General features: G+C 27.6%; 1 protein-coding gene across 5 annotated transcripts in view; it reads left to right on the plus strand.

Annotated features, from left to right (window-relative positions):
- The window catches only part of LOC147802086 (suppressor of hairless protein-like), a 47,864-nt gene extending 40,022 nt beyond the window's left edge, over window positions 1–7,842 (plus strand). For 4 of the 5 annotated variants that reach the window (XM_087153753.1, XM_087153754.1, XM_087153757.1 and 1 more), the window contains 4 exons: window positions 814–906; window positions 3,305–3,431; window positions 4,194–4,322; window positions 7,299–7,842. The gene's annotated coding sequence lies outside the window, so the exon portion shown is untranslated. The remainder of the gene's footprint in view (window positions 1–813; window positions 907–3,304; window positions 3,432–4,193; window positions 4,323–7,298) is intronic. The other variant, XM_087153756.1, reaches the window with a different exon arrangement.
- The last annotated feature ends 321 nt before the right edge of the window (window positions 7,843–8,163 follow it).

Raw genomic sequence — 8,163 nt, forward strand, 5'->3', positions numbered from 1 at the left:
CCTTGGTGCCTTAATAGACAACTGCAATAACAAAATATAATATTTTTTTTAAATGAGGACTATTAAGAAGTGAATAATTCATTTGTTTTGCCAGCATTAAAAACTTTCAATACGTATATGAATCTTTAATTGCTCAAACTGCCAGAATTGTATTCTGAAAATGATTTGTCATCTCCCACTGTGACATCTGATTTCAAACTTGTGCTAGTATTTTTTTACACGATGTCATCTTTTGTGATATGCAATGCATTTGTTATGTGAGGTTTTTGTAAAAACAATGTATTATTGTCTAATTGGATACTTTTTCCACCCAACAGATATCCATTCTGAATTTTTGACTTGTAAATTCTAAGCTTCTGTCGAATATATAGGTACTTAACTATGAAGTAGAAAGTTGATATGGTGACCGTGTGGTCTAAATGAAATTGCACTTCTGAACATGAAGTCGCTGCAGCGTAAATACACAGAATTACAGCAACTCTTAAATGCGGAACTTATTTTGACAAAAATATCATTCTTCTATCTACTTTATTCTGCATTTTTAATTTCTCTTCTAAGTATGCTGTTTATTAAAATACAATTCCAAAAAATATCATATGCTCAGAAAGCTCTTAAATCTAAACAATCATAAAATCAAAAAGAATACAAATACCACATCTTTAATTGCCAAAATAAACTATTTATTACTTAACAAAAAGATTGAGTTCAAATTATTTCTCCAATGTTGGCAGGTATGCAATGCAGACTCTGTTTAATAATTATCGCTTTAATTCATTTACTGATGTTTTCTAATCTTGTATTGTATTATTTTAGGAATTGTTTGATAAGACATCTGAAGATTTTACTTTGTTTTTGCAAGATATTCCCAAAGCAAAGCTGATTACATGATTAAGCAAAGCTGATTAGGTGAGTGCTCTATCACTTTTTTTTAAAACTGCTAATAATTTAATTAAAACCTTGAGAAATAGTTTTCTCTGGTTTATGTATCTTTTAGTCCACAAATTTGAAGAACCCCCAAAATTATTGTCTTCTTAAAACCGAACACTCTGTTTTTATATTTACATTTGCTCAAACCCATTAGCTTTTCCAAACTTTCATCTATCAAGCGTTACTCAATTACCCTGTGGCAGAATCGTGGTGACATTGTCGCAGAACGTTACAGAGCTCTTGCAGAATGAGTTTTCTTTTGAAAAAAAAATTCCTTTTCTTTTCTACAACAATTTACATGTAATATTTGAATCCTGCATTTATATAATCACTTTTTGACTTGCTTAATTTATGCTGGTAGTATCATAATTCGATGTGTCGGTGTGTAAATAATGTTTTGTTTGTATTTTCAGCAGATGTTGATATTGATTTTCACTTGGATTTTAAATATTCCTATATATTTCAATATGGAAAATTCGAATTGTGCATTAGAGTATTTACTTTTTAAGGCAATAATTCTATCAAATGTTTGGCAGTTATTACTATTAATTTCACCGTGATTTTTAAATCTGATATTTTTCATACAATATTTATTACAACAGCCTGATCTTGAAACGAAGCATGCATTTGAGGAGTCCGATTTGCGTGATTTCGTGACTGATCTTTTTTTTGCAATTATACTTCTACGGATTTTATGATTTCTAATTGTTTTTTTTGTTATGATGATTATTTACAGAATGCGAAGAAGGAAATAATTCAACCCCCCCCCCCAACAAAATGCAAGAATATAACCCATAATATTAGAATGAATAATTATCCCATGTTCAATTAAAAATTTATATAGTTTTTTTTAAATATAGTTATCTAGTTTTTTTTAAGCACAGCTCTTTCATTTTAAATTAGTAACGTATATGTTTGTTAAAAGTATCTTGCAGAAAGATATTAGTGCTTGAGAGTTCTGTCACAGATTGCTCGAAAAAGTTCTGCCACGCGAGCTCAATTAGAAAGTAATGCAAAGTTTTCAAAACCCGAGGACTCTATGATCGCGGAGTTTTTTTAATGTTGTATGTTCATTAAAAAAGCAGAAATTTTCTTTTTAAATTCTTGTTTCTTAATAAATTTGTTTCATGCAAAAGGCTTTATTGGGACATTAAAAAAAATTTCTGGGACTGAAAGTCATGAGACACTTGATTTATTTGCAATACTCCACTCTCTCGTTTTGGAATCACTTGCTTCAGTTGAATTTTTTTTTTCTGTTCTGTGCAATTTAGTTAAGCAAAATCTCTTGGCAGTATAATTAGGAGTTTTTGAAGACACATATTCATAAGTCTGAAGATATGCATTATATTTTTCTTTCTTTCTAAAAATTTTCAAATTAGTTTTAGAGCTATTAAATTAAATTTAATCTTTTATTTCTAAAGAAAACTGATCATGTAAAAATTATTATTTCTTGCAGCCTTGTACTCTTTTGTCTGAAGATAAAATGATCTTTGCCTTTTTTTAAAAAATTCAGAATATTTTAAGAACAACTTATCTTAATATTTCATTTTTTGGGGGATCTCGATTAAACATTTTTTTATCATAATTTTGTAGGGAGCCACGTTTAGCAACTAAGTACTGATTCAAATATCTTAAAAAGTCTCAAGCAATTTTCTAAGTAATTTTTGTATTTTTTAAATTTGCAAATTTCTTTTCGTAGTCTCGGCTATTATTGCCAGTGTCATTTTTAATAAATCTTGTTGTATCTTACAAAATGAAACTTGTGGAAAAATCCTTATCATTTTTAGCTTTCTTTTAAAAAGTACAAAAATTGCTTGATAATTTTTAAGATATTGAAATCAGATGTTTTTCATTAGTTGCCAAATACAATTCATTAGAAAAATATGAAAAAGATTTTTTTTTTAAATTTTCTGTACGTGCGAAACATAAACAAACTACTTTAAATACTCATATCTTGAGCTTATTGAATTATTTTAAATCAATATTTTTGTAAATAGTTTTAAATTTTTCTAAAAATTTGTTTAATTGTACTGAATATTTTTAAAGTTATAGCAAAAAAACATAAGACAAAGAAATTTGTTTTGTATAATCTCCATAAATATTTAAGCTAGGCTTATAAAATTTTATGCTGTTATTACAAACCACTACCAAAATAAGCAATAAAAGCTTCTTAATTGATTTTCTTGCATAGGTGTATAAAAATACTTTTTTTTAAAAATTTATTATCAGTTTCTTAAAATTCTGAAAGCTTTAAACTTTGTTGCGAAGTATAAAAAATCTGATGAACTAAAAACTGCTTAAATTACTAAATAATACTCTAAGTATTTCTTGAGAAATTTTAAAAAATATTGTAAGGTAGTGTATATATATATTTCAGAGTCATGACACAATGAACGATTGTATGGTGTCTTTGGCATCTAGATGTCTGATGTTCAAGTTGTCTTCTGTGAATAATAGGAGATGGAGACCTGCACAAACCTCAGTTTTATGAAAATTTATCAAAGGTATAAATGAAGATTCTTTTCAAAATTAATATAATGTAACTTTATATTTGCTTTCATTTTTTAAATTTTCTTTCTTTTTTTTCTTTTTATCTTACACCAGTGGTGGTAGCAAAAATCTCTGAAATATGCTTTTAGTGGTGAGACTTTATTTTAATAGTTACTTTGTACTTTTTTATAAAAAAAGGCAAAATTTTAAACCTAAATTGCTTTCAAAGGTATTACCACTTAATAAAAAATATCTTAACTTCTCTGTACTTATGTGAGTGGTTGAAGGTTAATTGTAGTTTTGTAAAATGAATTTTGTTATCTTTCTTTTGGTAATAATACAGTCAATGCTTTCTTGCTGTCTAAATTATTATGTTGTGAGTTTTGAAAAATAATACAACTGAAAACATTCATTTCTCTCGAAATAGTTTTTTTCGTGGAAAAAAAATTATAGTTTTATTTTTTCTATTAATAAAACAGACAATATGTTACAGTGCCTCAATTCAAAAACGAACCAAAGCAAATTCCAAAAGCTACTAATTCTTCCATGCTTTATAATTGGTATAAAATTTGTATGGGCATAAATAACATTATTTTTTATAAAGTTTCATTCTGCTCTTTTAAAATAACCTAACAGTTACTATATATCATAATTCTGCGAGGAAATATTTCTAGGTTTTCATTATTAAGAATTATGATCTATATACCTTGTGAAGGTTTTTTTTTTTTTGAGGAATTTTGTGTTTTGATTATTTTTTATTTATTATTTTTTCCCAGTTTGAAGGACTAGATACATCTGTCTTTACACTCTCAAGAAAATGTTTTATAAGTATTGAAAATGATATCTTCTCAAGCAGCATGCCTCTATTTTGTGTTAAGAAGGAAATTGTGCGCATCGTTACAAAGGTTGGTTAGTCCAGGAGTTTTCTTGTCTTCTGGATTTGGTTCAAAATGTACAAGGAAACATAGTAAAGCATGGATGGTTGTAAACCTGAAATTGGCTTGACTGTTCAATACTGGTTATAAAATAAAATATAAAGTTGTGCTAAAGATAAATATGTTGAGATAATGCTATCTTTAATGAGAGAAGAGGATTGTACCATTCTTTTACTCAGTACTGTACAGGTCTCAGAATCGTAACTCTTAACACTAAATTTTTCAGCAACTGATTATTTGGAGATATAAAAGTGATAAAAATTATGGTTTTGAAGCAAATCTAAAATAACTTTTTTTTTACTCCTTGGAACCATTTTGAAAGCAATACAGAAGAGTATAGACTGTGTAGGAGAACAAAAGAACTTAAACTGAAATGCTGTGAGAAAATATTTTTAGTGATTTAAATGCAGTTGTCAAAAAAGGCAATATGTTTTAGTTCTAATTTAGCCAAAAATTAGAACGTTGATTTCAAATATTCGATAAAATTTTATATTTTTTGCAATGAAATGTAAAATTTAAGTGTCATATATTTTTTAATTTTGTATATTTGCCAAGGTATTGATTTTTTTTTTCTAAATATATACCTAAATAAATTTTTCTATACATATATAGAATTAAGTAATATGTGCATTGCAGAATTCCACTATTTGTGAACGCTAACTTGTATTGAAATCCTTGTTGTTGTACAGTTATACTGTATTGTTTTTATGCAAATTAAATAAATACAAAGCATTTTGCTCTTTCATAAATTACGCATCTTTCTTTCTAGGAAAACAAATATTATTATCTTTATTTCAACGCGCATCCTCACTCAAGAAAAGACTTTCTGATCTTTTTCTCTAGAGTTACATTATTCATGCCTGACAAGTCTCCTGTTTTTTTAACCAAAACTCCTGTATTTTACGACTATCTCCTGTTTACCTGCATATTCTCAGATTTTTCCGTATTTGTTGAAGAAATTTTTAAAAAAATATGGCAATAAAATATTTTTGATGGCAAAAATACTTCTTATTCCTCAACAGATAGTACTAATGCCGGTACTACAGTATAATGATTGTGAATAGTTTAAGTAAAAATATCTTCAGTTTTTGACAGATCATAGGGTAGAGTCCCCTTGCCCTCAAACCGTGGCAGTGTTTTGTGGTTTTCCTCTCCATGTAACGCAAATGCTGGTTAGTTCCATCAAAAAGTCCTCCACAAAGACAAATTTCTCCCAATACTTGATCCAAGAGTTCCTTTGTTATATGTGTTATGGTTCAAAATTATAATTCTACGGAGTTGAACGTTAGTAGTCGTAAACCCAAAAAATTGGGTCGACTGTTAGACGACAATTATAAATTAAAATAGTTTGAAGTAATTATTAATAATGCTTTAAAAAAGTCTTTTTTAGATTAAAATTTATACACATATTTTTTACCCTGCTAAATGTAACTGCTTTCATTATGTCCAATTTGAAATTTCTCTTTTTGACTTTGGTTATGCATGATGTAAAACTTTTCTAGTAGCCTAAAAAATTTCGCTAGTAAAATCTCAATGATTTCATTTCTCCAATGCTGGCAGGTATGATTATTTCTAATGTAACTTGGTTATTGTTTCATTCACCAAATGTTAGCTAGTTTAGAAAGCTGCATTTTGTTCTTGATACTTAAGAACTATTTTAAATCAATGCTAAATGCTTTATTGCAAACTGTTTTATGCAATCTGTTTTATGCAATGTATTCCTTCATTTAAAAACTCTGATTGGTTATTACTTTTGTATTTTTGATGCTGGCTCTGTACAACTTATATACCAAGCAGCAGAATTTACAGAGTTAATCTGAAGCGCAATCTTCATATTCTTTTATTCAAGAATTCCATTTCTTCATATTCCAAAAATTAGGTATAGTCTAACACAGGGCTGTCCAACTGCAAAGAGCCCACGGGCCAGAATTCCGGTCACTGATCACCTGGCGGGCCGCAGTTTGAAAAAGTTGAACAATAACCTCTTACCTCTCTAACATAACTTCTTACCTAACCTCTTACAATAACAATTAATAGTTGAACAATGAAACAATAACAATTAATATAAAACAATATAAATCTTACAATAACAATTAATATAAAACAATATAAATCTTACAATAACAATTAATATAAAACAATAGAACAGAAGGATTATAAAACAATTTGCTTACATTTTAATGGGAAAACTGAGGGCGATCAGCCTGAATAAGAAGTTGGCGGACCGCACAATATGTGCTGGCGGGCCAGATGCGGCCCGCGGGCCGCCAGTTGGACAGCCCTGGTCTAACATATATCAAGCGAAAATTGTACATCAATTAAAAAATGTAGCACTAAGTCATATTTTATGTAAATTTCTGAAATTCTGTAAATAAATAAATAAAAAATTCTTAATTTTTTAAAATTTTATTTAATTTGATATCTTTAAAAGAATTAACGAAAAGTAATTAAAATTTTCAACATAGTTTTCTGTCTGCTGATTTTAATATTAAAAAAAAAAATCTGTGTTTGCTTTAAGAAAATCTTCAGATATGCTTAGAAAATAACTCCTACTCTGACCGCAAATAATTTCATCACTCCCTCCAAAAATATTACTCTTTTTACTCTTTTTTAATTTTGTAACATAAATTTGAAGCAGCATTAAAGTGCAAGGTATATTGAATTATCAGAAAATTTTATTTGACTTTGGTTTATACTAATGACTTTTTTATACTTTGTAGTATTCTGTCAATTCAGTTTTTTAAATTTAATGAGATACAAACATATGTTTAAGGATGTTTTTTTTTTTAATTGAAAATTATTCTATATCTTTTTAAAAGGTAGGGAAAACTCATTTCCGTATCTTTCGATCTTTATTTTCACCATTATTGATACTCTTTTTCATCATTATTGATTTCTTACTTTTATTCTTGTAAAATTTTAAATTTTTAACTATTTCTTTTGAAGCAGAAGAGAGCGAGTATCACAATTGATGAATGAAACAATGCAAACAAGTCGGATGTCAAGATGAAGAGATTGTTGTAGAAGAATACGTCTTTTGAACACAGATTGTTTATTGTGAAATATTTCTATAATGAAGATATTTATTAAATTTTTGATTTCTTTTTAACTTGAATTAAAGTCACTTTATATTACTGACTAAGTGTCAATTTAATTGCAAACGAGAGATAATTTTTTTTTAACATTTAATCTAATTGCAGTTTGTTTATATGAGTGTTATGCAGTGCTCATTTTAATTAATCCTTTTAAGTAAAGAAATACAGTATTTTTATTGTAAAAAAAAGAATACAAAAGTGATGATTTGTGTCTGGATTTTAAAAAAAGAGGATTTTATACCGTGGAGGTTGAAATTTTTGGATGTCGTAAACTGGTTTTTGACAGTATCACTTGAGATTTTCTTCCAAAGCTGTCTTAAAGCCCATAATACTGTAAATAATCAAAATATTTTCTGAATGGATTTCTTGTTAATAAAAAAATAAATATTGTTTCATCTTAGTTTTAAATATTCGTTTAAAAACAACGTTGAATTTTTTAAGAATACATTTATAAATGTACGTTGATACAGATAAATATTTCTATAAACACTGATAATCTAAACTTGACTATTACTAAACTTGAGAGCTTATAATAATTTTACTAATATATTATAGGCTCTAACTATCATAAGAAAATATTACTAAAACTCGAGAGCTTATAATAGTTTTGAATAATTAAAAAATAGCAGCTACTTTTTACTGTGCCTCAAAGGAAAAAATCTCAACTGCGGAAAGTCATGAGAAATCATGCAAAGTCATAGATTTCGGTAATGAAC

This window comes from Parasteatoda tepidariorum, chromosome 10 (genome assembly GCF_982258835.1).
Source record: "Parasteatoda tepidariorum strain Cologne lab strain chromosome 10, Ptep-v5.0, whole genome shotgun sequence".
In the NCBI taxonomy this organism is placed as follows: Eukaryota; Metazoa; Arthropoda; class Arachnida; order Araneae; family Theridiidae; genus Parasteatoda; species Parasteatoda tepidariorum.